At 35.5% G+C, this 19,889-nt stretch overlaps 1 protein-coding gene across 1 annotated transcript in view; it reads left to right on the top strand.

Moving 5' to 3' along the window:
* The window catches only part of COMMD1 (copper metabolism domain containing 1), a 151,004-nt gene that overhangs the window by 44,173 nt on the left and 86,942 nt on the right, over window positions 1-19,889 (top strand). The gene's annotated exons all lie outside the window — the stretch shown is intronic.

Raw genomic sequence — 19,889 nt, 5'->3', positions numbered from 1 at the left:
GTATCATCTTTAATTTCTTTCATCAGTGTCTTATAGTTTTCTGCATACAGGTCTTTTGTCTCCCTTGGTAGGTTTATTCCTAGGTATTTTATTCTTTTTGTTGCAGTGGTAAATGGGAGTGTGTCCTTAATTTCTCTTTCAGATTTTTCATCATTAGTGTGTAGGAATGCAAGAGATTTCTGTGCATTAATTTTGTATCCTGCAACTTTACCAAATTCGTTGATTAGCTCTAGTAGTTTTCTGGTGGCATCGTTAGGATTCTCTATGTATAGTATCATGTCATCTGCAAACAGTGACAGTTTTACTTCTTCTTTTCCAATTTGTATTCCTTTTATTTCTTTATCTTCTCTGATTGCTGTGGCTAGGACTTCTAAAGCTATGTTGAATAGGAGTGGTGAGAGTGGACATCCTTGTCTTGTTCCTGATCTTAGAGGAAATGCGTTCAGTTTTTCACCATTGAGAATGATGTTTGCTGTGTGTTTGTCATATATGGCCTTTATTATGTTGAGGTAGGTTTCCTCTATGCCCACTTTCTGGAGAGTTTTTATCATAAATGGGTGTTGAATTTGTCAAAAGCGTTTTCTGCATCTATTGAGATGATCATATGGTTTTTATTCTCCAAAATGATGATAATTTTTAACCATTAGTAACCTTTATAGAGAAAACTAGTTAGTAGACAACAGAATTGCCTGTCATATACTAGCATTTTGTAGCAGATTAGCACATTTGATGAATATATTATCTCATAACTTCTAGACATATATGCTTCTTCATAGTGTACCTTCTCAGTGTGACAAGAGCATGTTTATTTAGACATAAATATCTTTAGTCTCTTTGTAAGAATAAGAAAACAAAACTATATGCACTTAAACTTATATTCAGTAATAATGTTTCAATGTTTTATCTTATTTAGGAATGACCCACATATTCAATAAATATCTATTATTTAACATAGTATAACTTGAAGTTTCAAGTTACCAAAAAGATTTGGGAAAGTACTTCCAAGCAGTCACATTTTAAAATACAGTTATTGTTGAAATAACGTTTGTCAGAATAATGATTCGATTTGATTAAAATCAAACCTGTAAGTTTTATAATCTTAAGCATCTAGTAAATATAATATTGGCTTATTTGACTAGTAAGTCCAAGTAGAATAAAATGTATGTCTGCATTAAACTTAATGCTGACAAGTTTGAGGACCTTCCTGTTTTATTAAACCAACAATACTAAAGTTTTGTTATTTACCAAATCACATTATTTTCAAATCACGTGAACTTGAAAAATATTTTGGTTAGTTCCTATATTTCTGAGAGTTTTAGGAATATTTATAGTAAGTCCCCTACATACGAATAAGTTCCGTTCCGAGAGCACGTTCATCATAAGTCCAATTTGTTCGTAAGTCCAACAAAGTTAGCCTAGGTACCTCACTGACACAATTGGCTATATAGTACTGTAATGTAAAAGGTGTATAATACTTTTTGCACAAATAATACGTAAAGAACAAACAAAAAATAAACATTTTAATCTTACAGTTCAGTACCTTGAAAAGTACAGTAGTACAGTATAACAGCTGGCATACAGGGGCTGGCATTGAGTGAACAGGGACGAAGAGTTACTGACTGGAGGAGGGAGAGGAGTTGGGAGATGGTAGAGCTGAAGGATCGTCAGCAATAGGAGACGGAGGGCAAGCTGCAGTTTCACTCATGCCTGACGTTGATGACACAGGTTCTGGTTCCTTGCTGGATTCAATTCTATCTACTCTCTTGAAAAAATGATCCAGTGATCATAGATGACATGGTAGCAACGGATTGCATTCTGAATTGCTCCTGCAACCTTCGTGTATTATTCTTCGTTCGCGTCCTGTGCCTCAAAAACTAATGGTGCCTCCTCAAATAAAGAAAATCCCCTTGCCATATCCTGCGTCGTGAATCTCTTCAGTTCTTTAGTTACTTCTTCTTCCTATTGTCGCTCCACTCTCAATTATTTTCACTTTTGTTTCCCTCATTATTGCTTGGTGCTTCTTAGAAGTACCAGCTATATCACTGCTGCTTTTACACTTGCTTCCGGACATCCTGGGCTTGAAATAAAGGTACTACTATCTTTACTGTACTACTGTACTCTATACAGTACTGTACAGTAAAGTACACAAAAGCACAACCACTTGTAGAGGATGCACACACGTGACAGTGTACTCCAGACATGCGAACTAACTTATGTGATTGGACCTTTTTATCTAAGTGGTTGCTTTTGTGTGTTCCTTGAGTCCTTAGAGGGAGTCGGCAGGGATCTGGAATTCCAATGACTGTAGGAAGTTGAGGGGCTGGAGTGCAATGGGGAAGCCTTAGAGGAGCCAGCTTGGGAAATCTTAAGTTTTTCCAAAGGAGCCTTGAAACTTCTAAATTGTTCTTAGTAAAATCATGTCAACAAGGGACAAAGTAGAGTTAGTGCCATAGTGGCAGAGCGTATAGTGAGCAAGGGTTTGAGAAGGAGGATTTCAGTTGACTAAGTTCCCATGACAGGAGCAGGATCAAGTAGGGAGAACAGAGAGGCCTTGAAACAAAAATCCAAGAACTTGCAGCCTGAGAAAACAGAGGCTTCGAAGCAAAGAACAGAGAGGCCTTGAAACCAAAGCCAGGAATAACTTCCAGCCCAAGGTGTACCTTAAAAAAAGAAGCCTGGGACCCTAACCCAGCTTCAGAGAATATGCTAATTCAAAATGTGACTCAAACCATATGCCTTTTTATGACTTAGGCATGGATCCAAGAGATATCTGTCCCAAAAGCTACAGAAGTGACACGTCTATTTAAATCTTTTACCCATTTTAAAATTCAGTCATTTTGTGTTATTAGTGAGTTATAAGAACTTTTTAAAAATATATTCTGGATACAAGTTTGTTATCAGAAATATGATTGGCAAGTATTTTCTCCCAGTCTGTGGCTTGTCATTTAGGTGTCTTTTGAACTACAAAAGTATTTGATTTGGATAAAGACCAGCTTATGAATTTGTTTCTTTATGGGTTATACTTTAGCTGTTGTATTAAAGAGCTGTTTGCATAATCAAAAGTTCTCAAAGATGTTCTCTTCTGTTTTTTTCCAAGAAGTTTTACAATTTTAAGTTTTACATTTTTGTATATGATCCGTTTTGAGTTAATTTTTGTGTATTTGTGAGTTAATGTTCTCATACATTCTCAGTGGAGGAGAGAATTGGTTCTTTAAGAATGAACCAATTTTTTATGTATAAAGCAGAGATCTATAGTACATAAACAGATAAACAGGATATTTGTGGCATTAAAATTTTTTGAGGGTAGGGCACAATTAAGTTTAAAATGTCTAGAGGCACTTCTTAGGAATGTGATAATGAAAACTTAAGGAACATAGTCTAAATTAAACTTTATGCATGTGGGTGCACAGTTATCCCAGCCCCATTTGTTGAAAAGACTATCCTTTTTGCATTGAATTGCCTTTTCACCTTTGTTGAAAATCAATTGACCATGAATATAACGGTTTATTTTTGAACTCTCAATTTTGTTCCTCAGATCTGTGTCAGATAACTTGGTTTTAAGATCACATATAATAGGTAGAATAATTTTTCAGGTGCTTTAAAAATTACAACCTCAAGATTATTTCCGAATAATTTTTATGTGAAAGAAATGCATAATTTTTCATTGAAGGAAAATGCATGTTTATATTTTTCCCCAAGTAAAAATTTGGATCTGAAATTTTTATTTCATTGTGAAGTGGATGGGAAAAGATGGCTTTCAAAAATTTTAGTTCAAATATATTTTGCAAGGTCAGGGAACTATTTGATTTTTCTTTAAGAATGAAATTATTTAGATTTATTCCAAACACCTGTTTGTTTAACTCAAAACATTAAAGAACAAGCAATGTTTCAAACAAAAAGTCATAAAATATAATCATTCTCATCAGTTCACTAAATCCCATGTTACTAATTCTTATTCTGCATGAGTCCTGTTTTTCCATTAGAGTTCTGGAAATTCTTATCCATTTCAGTGGTGTGATTTTAAAGTTATCAAAACCTGTATTCTAGAGTACTTGTCAGTCCTTTCCATGAATCTTTCTGAAGATGAAGTACTTTTGCAAATGTATCAGAGTTAAATAGTGTCTAAAAATGACAAAAGACTTTAAAAAATGGCCATGGTTAAAGATCTGATGGACTTTTAATAAGAAAACTTAGTTATTTCTGTGACACAGCAATTTAAGATAGGGACTTCCCTGGTGGTCCAGTGGTAAAGAATCTGCCTTCCAATGCAGGGGATGTGGGTTCGATCCCTGATCAAGGAACTAAGATCCCGCATGCCGCGGGGCAGTTAAGCCCGTGTGCCACAACTACTGAGCTCTCGCGTCTCAACGAGATAGCCTGCATGCCGCAAACTCCAGGGCCCCTGCGCTCTGGACCTTGCCCACCACAACTACAGAGCCCACGTGCCCTGGTGCCCATATGCCACAACTAGAGAGAGAAAACCCACATGCCACAGCTAGAGGGAAGCCCGCATGCCACAACAAAGAGCTCATCCTGCAGCAAAAGATCCTGCATGCCTCAACAAAGACCCTGCATGTCACAACTAAGACCCAATGCAGCCAAAAAAAAAAAAAATCATTATTTTTTAAGATAATAATTGGACAACAAGGATATTGACAAATTCTATGATCTTCAAACAGTTTTTGGAATACCTGTATTAGTAACATATGTCCACACACATATAATCTAAAAGGCTTATCATCCATCTGGCAGAGATGAAAGACTTGTGTATTGAAAAACTACAAGACATTAATGAAAGCAATAGAAGAAAACAATTAGATGGGAAGATAACCTGTACTATTGACTGGAAGAATTAATATTGTTAAAATGTCCATACTACCTACATCTACAGATTCAATGCAATCCCTATCAAAATTCCAATGGTATTTTTCACAGAAATAGAGTTAACAATCCTAAAATTTGTGTGGAACCACAAAAGACCCTGAGTAGCCAAAGCAGTCTTGAGAAAGAACAACAAAGGTGGAGGCATCACACTCCCTGATTAATTTAAACTATATTACAAAGCTATAGTAATTAAAACAGTATGGTTTTGGCATAAAAACAGACACATAGATCAATGGAACAGAATAGAGAGTCCAGAAATAAACCCAAACATATATGATCAATTAATTTACCACAAAGGAGGCTAGAATATACAATGAGGAAAGTACAGTTTCTTCCATAAATGGTATTGGGAAAATTGGACAGCCAGATGCAAAAGAAGGAAACTGGATCACTATCTTACACCACACACAAAAATTAACTCAAAATGGATTAAAGACTTGAACATAAGACCTGAAACCATAAAAATCCTAGAAGAAAACATAAGCGGTAAGCTCCTTGACATAGGTCTTGGCCATAATATTTTGAATCTGACACCAGAAGCAAAAGCAACAAAAGCAAAAATAAGTAAATGGGACTACATTAAAGTAAAATGCTTCTTCACGGCAAAGGAAACCATCAACAAAATGAAAATGCCACCTACTGAATGGGAGGAAATAATTGCAAATCATATTTCTGATAAGGGGCTAATATCCAAAATATGCAAAGCATTTATACAACTCAGTAGCAAAACAACAAAGTCATGCCTATGTAATGAAACCCCAATAAAAACTGGAATTTTTACCCTGGGTGTGTTTTTCTGGCAAACAATACTCTGTGTATTGTTATACATTGATGTGCCAGGAGGGTGATGCATCCTGACCCTCTGGGGAGAGGACATGGAAACTTTGCATTCAGGACCCTCTCAGACTTTGCCCTATGCATATCTTATTTTGGCTGATCCTGATTTATGTACTTTTTTGCTATAATAATACTGTAATTGTAAGTGTAGTGTTTTTCTGAGTTTTGCGGCTTGTTCTGCTAAATTATTGAGCTTAACGGGGTAGTTGGAACCCCAAATTTATAGCCACTTGGTCATAAGTATGGGTGGCTTGGAATCCCTCAGCTGCATGGCTGGTTTCTGAGGTGGTATCCTCTTTGTGAAGGATTTTGCCCTAACTTATGAAGACTGGCTCAACTCTGGGTCATTCATGTCCCAATTGCATTGCAGGGTCGATGGTGGAAGGGGACTAGGTAGCCCATCATTCAGTAAGTAGACCTACACTTTATCTCCCAGTTTTCAGAATGAATCCCTTACCTTGAGCTGTGCCTCGAGTCCTTGAGTCCAGAGCCCTCTAGTTTAACTCTGTAGAATGGAAACCCACAGTCTTTTACCAGGGGAAGTGATGGGGTAGTAGTTGGGTTAAGTAAGCAGATTTTCAACCAGTTCTTTGGTTTCCAACTTCTCTTTCACTCAGAAGTACCTAGTGCTTTCCATTTCTTTGTCTTTCTGGAGTTCTACAGTGGGAATTGCTTCTTAGCTGTACCAGAGAAATCTATATACCCAGAAGTCCTAACACTCGTTTCTTACTATTTTCTATTATTTCTGCCATCTTCTTTGTTATATTTTTCAGTTTTGTGTTTGTGATAAACAATTGAGAGATTGAGTAGTTTTTCTATACCTATTATTACCTGAATTTTATTTTTTTAGCTAGTTGACTTTAGAGTGTTTGATATATAAATAACTGTTTTGTGAATATTTAGAATAGCAGGTGTATTTATTTTGCTATAGATGAATATAATTAAAAATTCTAAAATTACTGTGGTCAGGTTTTTATTAATATGGAAGCATAAACATGGAAATAAAATTTCATGTAAAATGTGCTGAATTATTTTTAATTTCTGTAATTTCAAGCTGACAATTTCTGATAAATTACATATCTTATTTAATGGAGAAGACTATCTAGATTAGCAGTGTGATTTATCTTCTAGGCCTAGCTACCAAGTGGACTATTTCAAAAACCAGAGCCGAAACTACTTCAATAGAGAAAATTATAGATGTGATCAGTAGTCTCCCTACTAAACTGTAAACATAGTGTGAGCATGTATTTCAACATGGTGTCGAGTTTTGTGAACACTTAATAAATATTTGGTGATCAACTGACCAATGTTGACTAAAGTATGTGAAATCTTATAAATGACTAAGAAAGATCTTGAAAAAACAAGTGTAATCTGAGTTAGGGATAGATGTTTAAAAATCCACCAGAGTAGTTACTAAATGTGAAAAAAATGGCTGCTGCAAGGGGTTGAGTTATCTTTAAGGGCACGATAAGTCTCAAGGACAGGAGTTGGAGCTTCAAAGTTCAGCTACCCTTCTCACATGAGACTCCTTTGCCTTTTTTTCCCTCAGTATTTTATTTTTTTTGCTTTAAAAAAAACTTTTCTAAGAATTTTCAAACATACAAAAGGGTAAATAAGTATTTACCTTATTGAAATATCAAGGTTTGATATCCTTAAGGAAACAAGTTCCATGAAGCTGCCCTGAAAATTCTGAGAAGTTGGGTAGGTATGCTTACTAGCTAAGCATACCTCCGAGAACACGATTAAAATTTGTTAGAGCACATGCCAAGTAAACTATGAAAAACCTAACAAACTTTATCTTAGGTATTGGCATATCCCAATGATCTGTACTGTTCTAGGGTGTGATGGCTTAGGAGTGAATATGATTTGAACCTAATACATTTTTAGAGGGTATCAAATTCAGAACCAGGCAGATCCATCTCCTGACCCTAAACATGGTCCTAAAGTAAATCGCTTGAGGAAATTGGATCCCAAAGATTACAGTTGGGGAATTTTGAAGTGTTTCCATATTTCATTGGAGATCAAAGAAGCCTAACTAAAAGAATTGTGGGCTGACTTATATGATAACTTCTTTTTGAAAGGGCTATTTTATCTTGAAGATTATGCGTTTGCAGGAACTAAGGTGATTGGCAGTGGAAAGAATCAGAACATGTGAAATTCCTTAAAAATTTATTGACTTAAATAACTTTGTCTGTGTTAACACATAATTAAAAAAAAAACCCTTAAAAAAAAAAAACCCTTTACACTTAAAAAAAAAATTTGTTAGAGCACAATGACTAATTGCTGTATACCAAAGACTTCCCAATTGTTTGAAGCTGTTTTTATTTATTTATTTATTTATTGTTTAGAGGCTGTTTTTAAATTGTTGATGTTCAAGCTTCAGTTTTCACTGGTGTGCTGCTACCTGATATTAATATATTTAACCAGATTCATCACTCTGTTAGAGTGTATACTTCTATTTTTTCTCACTCTCACCTAGCTTTCTATCACCAGATTTTGGGCTTGGTTAACTTTTCACCTGTCTGCCCTTAATTGGATGTTAAAGCAGCCAGGAAACTGGAAAGTTCCTGGCATAGTGACTGTTACATAGTAGTTGTGTAAGTCACTGAACTTTGGAATGTGTCCAGAGGTACTCTAGGTGAGTCTGTCATTGGCTAAATTTTTGTCTTATGAAACCAAATTAATTTCTTTTTTAATGTGTAAATTTGTTAAATTAGAATGCAGAATATGGCAGTAGTACTCAACAGATACGCTAGTCATTGCGTATTAAATCTAGTAATGGGAAATATGAATTTGCGTTTGAAATATGATTTGATTGCACTTCTGTGTTTACCTGTGCCAAATGAAACATGGTTGTATTTTGTTTACAAAGACTCCAGCAACTTCCCAGGCATGGAGACATCAGATAAACAGAGACTTTATTATTTTACCACAGGTGGCAATAAACAGGACTAATTACACAGATGTGAGATGAATAAATTCTTCTATCCACTCCATAGCTCTTCTTTTTGCTGAAGTTTCCTTCTATTGGTAATTTTCAATTCTGAATTGTGTAAGTTGAGAAATTCAAATGATTATAGCTTTTTTTTTTTCCTGTAAGAAGGACCAGGCATAGACAACAGTGATTTATAAAATTTGCTGTCAACTTGAAATATTTTCCTTTCTCCCCAGTGAAAAGTAATAGCATTTTTCTCTTTTCTTAATTTTAGCTTTGACTTAATGTTTCCAAGTTGTCCGTAGCCAGCACCTTATTTTCTTCTTGGTAACCTTTTTTTCCCCTGTTTAAATGTAGCCAGGATTTTTATTATAGTGGAAATGGGACCAATTAGCTATTAGTTGTTGAAGTCTGATATGAGATGAGTGTTTTTATTTTAAAATGCAGCTGACCTAAATTGCAAAAACAATAGAATCCTCAACACCAGTGCTTCTTAAATGATGTCTGTTGAGGACCAGATTTGTAGTGTGTGTGTGTGTGTGTGTGTGTGTGTTGTGTTTTTAGAATTTTCAGTCTCTCACCAAAAATACATAAAAATATAAGGTTCAATTATTTTGTTAGAATAATCAACATAAAAATACCGTGACATTGCCACAAAAGTTTCTGAATGTTTACTCTCAAGTCTCTACAGCCACCTCATAGTGGACTTGTAATGAAGTTTGTGGACTGGCATTGATCTGCAGACTGTACTTTGGGTAGTACTGCTCTAGATTTCCTGGCAAATGAGGAAAGCCAAGGATGCTGCATTGTGCTTTTGTTTACACACCAGATTGTATGCTCTTCAAAGTCATGTTCATGTTATTCATCTTTTTTGAGAGCTTAGGACAGGGCCTGATAGGAAGGTGGTTGAAACTCGGTGATGAAGAAGATTATATGGTGATAACAAGTGGAGTCAAAACTGAGTGGGCTAGAACAAATTCTGCAAATACTCAAAACTGAATTGTGAAGTAGTAACATAGGAGGGTTTCCATATCAGATTATCTACTTTTTCTTCAGGGATAAAATAGGCCTTACAAAAATTTTCTAATAAAGTACATTCAATCCTGAATGGAATTGAGAGCCAGCTTTCATCATTTTGGTCTACTTTAAGAATACAAAAGCTAAAAAAAAAAAAAATACAAAAGCTCACACTACCTATTATATAAAATAGATAAACAACAAGGATTTACTCTATAGCACAGGGAGCTATATTCAATATCTTGTAATAACCTATAATGAGAAGTGAAAAAAATGCAGATGTATACATATATATATATAAAACCAAATTGCTTTGCTGTAACCTGAAACTAACGCAATATTGTAAATCAACTATACTTCAAAAAAAAAAAAGAATACAAAAGCTGAGTTATGCCAAAGATAGTTTATAGGAGGGAATAAAGCTTTGGAAATTTAGCAAGGTTGAACCACTTCAAATTACCATTTTTGTAAGTCAAAAACAGTTGCACACTGGCAATTTTGTGTAGCTCAGTGTATAGATACAGCAACATGGAATGTTAATACTGCGGGCGGAGTACATAGACATCATTTAGCAAATCCCCTTCATTTAATTTTAGGGAAACTAAAGCCCAGAGAAATGTTTCAAACAGAAAAACCATTTTCTAACTGTAAGTACAGTAAACCAGATTTTACGAATTTACTGAAGGTAGATAAAAGGCAAAACTGAGTTGCGGGACTTCCCAGGTGGTCCAGTGGTTAAGACTCTGTGCTTCCAATGCAGGGGGACTGGGTTCGATCCCTGGTTAGGGAACTGGATCCCACATGCATGCCGCAACGAAGATCCTGCACACAAGCCGCAGTGAAGATCCCGTGTGTGGCAACTAAGACCCAGCACAGCCAAATAAATTACAACAACAACAACAAAAAAAACCACACAAAAACTGAGTTGCTTTTCTTTTGGACTGTTTCTGCTTATGTTTTGGACTATGTTCTACTTAAAATAATATCATAAGCAATTTCAAGGGAAATATTTAGTTTTTTAAAACAAGAAAACTGAGGACTTCCTTGGTGGGGCAGTGGATAAGACTCCACGCTCCCAGTGCAGGGGGCCCGGGTTTTATCCCTGGCCAGGGAACTAGATCCCACATGCATGCTGCAACTGAGGGTTCGCATGCCACAACTAAGGAGCCCGCCTGCCACAACTAAGACCTGGTGCAACCAAATAAATAAAATAAATAAATAAATACAAATTAAAAAAAAAAACCAAGAAAACCTTTAAGAGCATTAGAAAACACTAGTTTACCTAAACTATTTTTTGGACAGTTTCACTTGCTTTAGCTCATCATATGATTTTATATTCCAAGAGGCTATAGAAGTGCAACTAAGATCTTTTGACCTGGTATTTGATCTTTAATTGTGTAAATATATATTTTTGTCAGAAAATATTCTGGTGAAATAAATCAGAAGAAAAAACATTCTCTTTATTACCCTTTACTAACAAGCTAATATTAATAGTCACTAGAGGCAAATTGCTTTTGCTTTCTCAAGGTCTTAATTTCTTTGTATTGACAGCTGGTAGCATTCTGTAGTTTATAGGCTTAACTGAGGGAATGTGTGCACATTATGGCATAGCATATTCTTGGAACCTTCACAGAACTGTTGACAAGTAAAGATTTTTTGGTTACCATGAGTAGTTTCTATGGGGGTTGAACTATTGTTAGTTCTTGGTTTGCCTCTATGCTTGTCAGTCTGTTTTCTTCAGAAATGATGAATTTAAATCTGCATGATGTGTTCCAGTTCACTTACTTAATGGAAATTAGGGGAGTGAATAACTTTCTGAAATTCTTAATTACTGTTCCCATTAAGGGGTTGGAGAAGCAAATATTTATATCTCATGCATTATCTTGCTTAATTCCTAATCATTCTTTCTCCTTGGATATAACTTACTCACTAAAGAAATAGCTATCTATTCAAACAACTGCCTTGGCATATTCCAGCAATATTTTTTTTCTTACAATATTAAAAACCCCACATATAATATAACTAGAAAAAGACAGTTATTTCCAAGCAGGATGAGATTGATGGTAAGTATATTATTTGTGGATGAGAATTTTCTGCTTGTTTTTTTTTTTAATTATATATATATGAGTTACTAGCAATACTGACCATGATAAAGAATATTTCTTACAATTAAACTTTGTTTCTTTCTTGGATAAATAGAATTACCTAAATTCAAGGTCATCTTATATTTGAGTCAATAAGATACTTATCCTAGAAGTTTATTATTTATCTTTGACAGTATTTTATTGAGTTGATTAAAAAGAGCTACAAATTATTAGATTGCATTGATTTATCACTTATATTTGATACACTCTTAAGAAATAGTACTTTTGGGTTGTTGAAATTATGTCCCCAGTATTTATTCTTGGTCATAAGAACCAAGATTTTTCACATTAATTTATATTTATTATATTAAACTAGCAAGTTTGCTTTCCTCTTTTGATATGGAGTAAAATTAGAGAGATTAATGATTCTTGTATGGTAGTTCTATTTTTAATTTTTTGAGGAATCTCCATACTGTTTTTCATAGCGACTGCACCCATTTATATTCCCACTAACAGTGCATGAGGGTTCCCTTTTCTCCATGTCCTTGCCAGCGTTTATTATTCGTTGACTTTTGATAATAGCCATTCTGACAGCTGTGAGGTGATATCTTGTTGTGGCTTTGATTTGCATTTCCCTGATGATTAGTGATGTTGAGCATCTTTTCATGTGTCTGTTGGCCATCTGTATGTCTTTGGCAAAATGTCTGTTTAGGGGGCTTCCCTGGTGGCGCAGTGGTTGAGAGTCTGCCAGCCGATGCAGGGGACACGTGTTCGTGCCCCGGTCCGGGAAGATCCCACATGCCGCGGAGCGGCTGGGCCCGTGAGCCATGGCCGCTGAGGCTGCGCGTCCGGAGCCTGTGCTCCGCAACGGTAGAGGCCACGACAGTGAGAGGCCCGCGTTAAAAAAAAAAAAAAAAGTATGTTTAGGTCTTTTGCCCATTAAAAAAAATTTTTTTTGATATTGAGTTGTACGAATTCTTTGTATATTTTGGATATTAACTGCTTACCAGATATATGTTTGAAAACACCTTCTCCCATTCAGTAGGTGGCCTTTTAGAACAAATTTTAGAATTATTTGTTCTAGTTCTGTGAAAAATACTGTTGTTGTTGTTGTTTTTTTTTTGGCTGTGTTGGGTCTTTGTTGCTGCTCATAGGCTTTCTCTAGTTGCGGCGAGCGGGGGCTACTCTTCATTGTGGTGTACGGGCTTATTGCAGTGGCTTCTCTTGTTGTGGAGCACGGGCTCTAGAGTGTGCGGACTTCAGTAGTTGTGGTGTGTGGGCTCAGTAGTTGTGGCACACGGGCTCTAGAGCGCAGACTCAGTAGTTGTGGCGCATGGACTTAGTTGCACCACGGCATGTGGGATCTTCCCAGACCAGGGCTCGAACCCGCGTCCCTTGCATTGGCAGGCGGATTCTTAACCACTGCGCCACCAGGGAAGTCCCTGCTGTTGGTATTTTGGTAGGTATTGCATTGCATCTTAAATTGCCTTGGGTAATATGGTCATTTTAGCAATGTTAATTCTTCCAACTTGTGAGCACAGTATATCTTTCCACTTGTCTGTGTTGTCTTTGGTTTCTTTCATTAGTGTCATAGTTTTCTGAGTACAGGTCATTTACTTCCTTAGTTAGATTTGTTCCTAGGTGTCTTATTCTTCTGTAAATGATATTATTTTTAAAATTTCTCTTCTGATAGTTCTCTGTTAGTGTATAGAAATGCAACAGATTTCTGTATGCTAATTTTGTATCCTGCAACTTACTGAATTAAGTTATTAGTTCTAATAGTTTTTTGGTGGTATCTTTAGGATTTTCTATATATAGTATATCATCTGCAAATGGTGACAGTTTTACTTCTTCCCTTCTAATTCGGATTCCTTTTATTTTTTTTTCTCGTTTGATTTCTGTGGCTGGGACTTCCAGTACAATGTTGAATAACAGTGACGAGAGTGGGCATCCTTGTCTTGTTCCTGATCTTAGAGGAAATGCTTTCAGCTTTTCACCGTTGAGTATAATGTTGGCTGCAGGTTTGTCACATGTGACTTTTATTATGGTGAGGTATGTTCCCTCTGTACCCACTTTGTTGAGAGTTTTTATCATAAATCGATGTTGAATTTTGTCAAAAGCTTTTTATGCATCTATTGAGATGATCATAGGATTTTTATTCTCCAATTTGTTAATGTGGTGTATCACATTAATTGATTTTCAGATTTGAACCATACTTGCATCCCTGGGATAAATCCCACTTGATCATGATGTATGATCCTTTAAACGTATTGTTGAATTTGGTTTGCTAACATTTGTTGAGAATTTTTGCATCTATGTTTATCAGTGATACTGGCCTGTAATTTTCTCTTTTTTTGCAGTGTCTTTGTCTGGTTTTGTATCAGGATGATGCTGGCCTCAGAGAATGAGTTCAGAATCATTCCTTCCTCTTCAATCTATTTTGGAATAGTTTGAAGATAGGCATTAACTCTTTAAACGTTTAGTAGATTTCACCTATGAAGGCTTCTGGTCCTAGACTTTTGTTTATTGGAAGTTTTTTTGCTTGTTTTGTTTTTTAATTACTGATTCAATTTCATTACTGGTAATTGGTCTGTACATATTTTATGTTTTTTCCTAATTCAGTCTTGGGAGATTATACATTTCTAGGACTTTATCCATTTTTTCTAAGTTGTTCATTTTATTGGTATATACTTGCTTGTTGTAATCTCTTATGATCCTTTGTAACTTCTCCTTGTTCATTTCTGATTTTATTTATTTAGGCCCTCTCTCTTTTTTTTCCTGATGAGTCTGGCTAAAGGTTTATCAATTTTGTATATCTTTTCAAAGAACCAGCTCCTAGTTTCACTGATCTTTTTGTTTTTGTTTTGTTTTGTTTTAGTCTCTATTTCATTTATTTCTGCTCTGATCTTTATTATTTCTTTCTTTTTTGGGTATTTTAAAACATTGACCTACACAGAAGAATTCCAAATAATTTATATAGATACTTTGCCTCCAAGGAGGTGGAGCGTAACTTCCTATTCTTTAAGTGTGGGCTGCTCATGGTGACTTCCCAGCAAAGAGTAGATTATAGAAAAGGGGGAGAAAAGAGTTATTTTACAGTGGAGAAACCTGAAAAACACTACCTCAGCTAGTTTCCATTAGCAGTAGTAAGCCATGTTGATAGCATGTACCCTTGATGTGGTATGATGAGAATGGCAGTTCACCTCTGGTCTTTCTCCCAAAACCTATAACCCCAGTCTAACCATGAGAAAAACATGAGGCATATCCAAACTGAGGGACATTCTACAAAGTACCTGACCAGTACTCCTCAAAACTGTCAAGGTTATCAAAAACAAGAAAAGTTTGAGAAACTGTCATAGCTGAGGGAAACTTAAGGAGACATGATGACTAAATGTAGTGTAACTTGGATGGGATCCTGGAACATAAAAAGCACATTAGGTAAAAACTAAGGAAATATGAATAACATATAGACTATGGTTAATAATAATGTTATCCATATTGATCCACTAATTGTCACAAGTGTGACTTTACTAATGTAAGATGTTAATAACCTAGGAAATTGAGTGTGTGGTATATTGAATCTGTACTATCTTCATAAGTTTTCTGTACATCTGTTCTAAAGTTAGTTTTATTAAAAACATTAAAAAAATTGTAGATACTACTAGAGCCCTCTATATGCCTCTCAGATTTCATTCTCCTTGTCCTTTGAAGTAACCTCTGGCCTGCATTAGGTGTTTATCAATCTCATGCATAATTTTACATTTTTACTACATACGTATTTTCAATTTATAGTATTTTTTATCTTATAATATTTCATATAAATAGTATCATACTTTATATATTTGTGTGCAGTTGTCTTTTTTGTTATTGTTGTTCGGCATTATGTGTTTGTGCTTTTCCATGTTGATAGATATAATTCTAATTCATTTACTGTGTGTTAGTCCATGGTTTGAATGTCACTAACCATTTTTGTTTTTGTTGTTCCAGACATTGGAGTTGATTCTAATTTGTTACTATTACCAACATTGTTGCAATAACCATTCCTGCATAGGACTCCTAGTGCATAGGTATAAGAGTTCCTCTAAGTTTTTTCCATTGCAGAAGAGTTGCTGAGTTCTAGAATATGTACATCTTAAATTTTGACAGATAATGCAAAATTGCTCTTCAAAAATGTTCTGTTCCCACAACAGTATATGAGAATTGTTGGTGAGGAAGTAAAGAAACAGCTTTTAATATTGTGGGGCATTTTACTTTTTGCCAGTTTAATGGAAGGAAAATGGTATTAGTTTACATTTTCTTTATTATTAGTTATGTTGAGCATATTTTTATTGATTGATTTATTATTAAATTTCCCTTTCTATGAATAGTCTGCTCATATTTTTGGTCAAATTTTTAGCTGTTAGGTTTTTTTGATTTCAAGGAGTTCTTTATATATGCTGCATACTACTCTTCTGTCAGTTATATACTTTACAAAATCTCAGTATTTCATTTGAATTTGTAACTTTAAAAAATGGTATCTTTTTTGTAAGAAGTTATTTTTTGCTTTTTAAAAAAATTGAGTATAATTTATATGATAGTACTTAAGTATTCAGTTTGAGTTTTTGAGAAATGTATATACCTGTGTAATCCACATTTATATCATCATCTTATCATCCTATCATCACCACAGAAAGTTCCCTCATTCCTCTTCCCAGTCAGCCCCACCTCTGCCTTACGTACCACTTTTCTGGCTTCTGTTATCATAGATTAGTTTTGCTTGTTCTAGAACATAACATAAATTGAATCATACAGTATATACTCGATGTATCTAACTTTTAAAATTCAGCATAATATCTAAAATTTATGCATGTTTTTGTATCTATCACTAGTTTTTGGGTTTTTTTTTAATATACTTTATTTTAAGAACGGTTTTTGGTTTACAGAAGAATTGAATGGAAAGTGCAGAGAGTTAACATATACTCCCTTGCTCTCTGCTCCCAAGCAATTTCCCCTATTATGAACATCTTGCATTAGTGTGGTACATTTGTTACAGTTGAGGAGCCTGTGTTGATTACATTATTAACTAAAATCCACGGTTTACGTTAGAATTCACTCTTTGTCTTGTACATTCTGTTTGTATATTCTTTCTACACAAATGTTTAGTTATGTGTGTCCACCATTTAGTATCAGATTTTGTACACTATACAGAATTGTTTCACTGCCTGAAAAATCCCTTGTGTTCCACCTATTCATCTCTCCCTTCCTCCCTCTGAACTCCTGGCAACCACTGATCTTTTTACTGTCTCCATAGTTTTGACTTTTCCAGAATGTCATATAGTTGGAATTGCCATGATCAAACACTCACACAGCCCATATTCTAGGGAATAGGACATAGACCCTTAACTCTTTGTGGGAGAAGGGTCAAAGAATTTTGGAGCCAAGTTTTAAAATAACCATATTCTATATTATATCTACATATTATAAATGGGGAAATTGAGGTACAACAAGACTAAATGACTTTCCCAAGATCAAGTGAGTACAGTACTAGTTTTTTTTTTGGGGGGATTCCAGATTTCATGCTCATCCAACTATTCACTCATTCATTATATATTTGCTGATCACCTACTATATGCCAGTCACTGTGCGAGGCTCCAGGGGTTAAATATTAAACAAGAGAGGCAAGGTCTCTGCCCTCTTAAAGAACTTATATTTAGAGCAAGAAATAGGCCTGATGTAGGTTTCTTTTTTTAATTAAGATTTTTATTTAGAGATAATTGTAGATTCACATGCAGCTATAAGAAATAATACAAAGAGATACCATTGTATTTTTTATTGATTCCCCCTAACGGTAACGTACTGCAAAACTGTAGTATAATATCACAACCACTATATTAACATTGGTACAGTCAAGATACAGAGCTTTCCATCACCACTAAGATCCCTCATGTTGCAGTTTTATAGCCACATCTACTTTCCTCCCACCCACCCTTGCTCCTTCCTTTTTTTTTTCCCCTTTAAACAACTGATAATCAATTTATTAAAATAGTTGATTTAAGCATCTGCAGTAGTGATTCAGCCTCGACTCCCAGCTAAATACTGATGGAAGTAATCTGCTTAACAATCTCAGAAAGACTGTTCAAGTCAATGAGTTTCTTGTATATCCTCATCTGAAAAAGAGACCAGATGTTTCAGCAGGAGTTTTTCTTGTAGTGATTCTCAGACATATATAGATGTGTTGTTTTGGTAGTTCAGAAATCAAAATGTGAATGGTATTGCCACTGGTAATGAGATTTTCCAAAATGCTCAACAACTTATTTGTAAAGTTCTGACCAAACTAAAATATTGATACAAGCTGTATTAGTTACATTCCTGGAAAATTTAGAGCTTATTAAAACTGTGCCAAAAAATAATTTTTTATGTAAAAAGAAAAAGATTAATTTCTAGGCCCAGGTAATTATAAACAGGTTCCACATAATGTTAGATGGGACATTGCCAAGTCATGTAGGACATGTGTCAGTTTGTTTTGTAGGATGTTCTTGAGCAGGGGTTGGCAAACTACATCCTGCAGGACACACTATTTTTGTATAGCCCATTAGCTAAGAATGGTTTTTACATTTTTAAAGAGTTGAGCAAGTAAAAAGAAGAATATGTTACAGAGACGGTAACACCTTTTTTGGATGAATTGACCCCAGTTCAAGATATTATTGACTGGAACCCAACCAAAATAACTTCTGTCACAAGTGAAGTTAAATCAGAATAGATTTCTTTTTTTTTTTTTTTTTTTGCGGTACGTGGGCCCCTCACTGTTACGGCCTCTCCCGTTGCGGAGCGCAGGCTCAGCGGCCATGGCTCACGGGCCTAGCTGCTCCACGGCATGTGGGTTCTTCCCGGACCAGGGCATGAACCCGTGTCCCCTGCATTGGCAGGCGGACTCTCAACCACTGTGCCACCAGGGAAGCCCCAGAATAGATTTCTTAATATGCTTTGAGGAAAAGAATGATACACATCACCTGTGTTGTGATGTGATAGTGTGAAGCAAAGTGCCGGTAGAAATAATTTTATTTAATTATAATATATTATACAAATTAATGTTTCTGTTGAGTGGCATAGCCAGAGATTCTGGGTCCTCCTACCCAAAACTTGGTAAATAGGCAGATATTCAGTAAACATTTGTTGAATTGTAATGTGATGTAATGTGAAATATCTTTAATCTATGTTGTTTAATCTATGTTGTAATATTTATCGTACAACTTTTTCATATTAATGGAGGAATGAAAGACAGCATGTTTGTCTTTCAGCCTCCCTTCCACCTATTCTACCTATACTCCACCTGTACACTGTCTACCTTTACATTCCTCTGTTCTCACTGCTACTGCTCAAGTGTAGGCAGGACTCTTGGTTCCAAATGATAGGAATACAGCTTAAACTATCCTGAATAGTAAACGGGAGTTTTTGGTGCCTACAGGTGGAAAAGATGTCGAGATAACATACAGAGTTGAAGAAAGGTCTGCAGGAACCAAGGCCTTGGGGATTACAGAACAGGGTATCACTCCATTAGAACCCACTCTCATCTCTGCTTGGCTTCATTCTATTTTATTGCAATCAGGCTTTTGCCAAAAGATCAAAGATGTCTGTCTGCAGCCCTCCAGTCTCATGTTCTTCTGGTACCATGACCTCAGGAGACAAGACCACTTCTCCTCCTAAATTGGGAGATTAATTTGGATCAATCATTGTGCCCAGAGAAAGGAGGTACTATGATAGTTTGGTTTGGAGCTCATATCAATCCTCATGTCCAGGCAGGGGAAAGCTTGTTCGGAGACCAAATCATTAACCATCACTGACCTATTCAGGGCTCCATTGCCCCAGCCCTTTGATGATTTCCCGCTTCAGTTTAGCTGCTTACTGTTCTCAGAACAGCAATGGCAATTAAGGTTTGAAAATTTATGGAAAAGAATAAAGTAGTATACAGTTTCAGAGTAGTATTATTGGATATTGTAGTATTATTGGCTGTTTGGTTGAAGATGGGCTATAAAACTAAACTAATTCATTCACTTAACAAAATTTACTTAGTACTTCGTATGGACAAGGCATTACCCAGTTATAGTATATCAAACCAAGCCTGGCTATAAGGCACTGTGAAATTATGTAAGATT

This window comes from Delphinus delphis, chromosome 12 (genome assembly GCF_949987515.2).
Source record: "Delphinus delphis chromosome 12, mDelDel1.2, whole genome shotgun sequence".
NCBI classification, from domain to species: Eukaryota; Metazoa; Chordata; class Mammalia; order Artiodactyla; family Delphinidae; genus Delphinus; species Delphinus delphis.
Note: the sequence above shows the minus strand (reverse complement) of the source record. Positions and strands in the feature narration are given on the sequence as shown.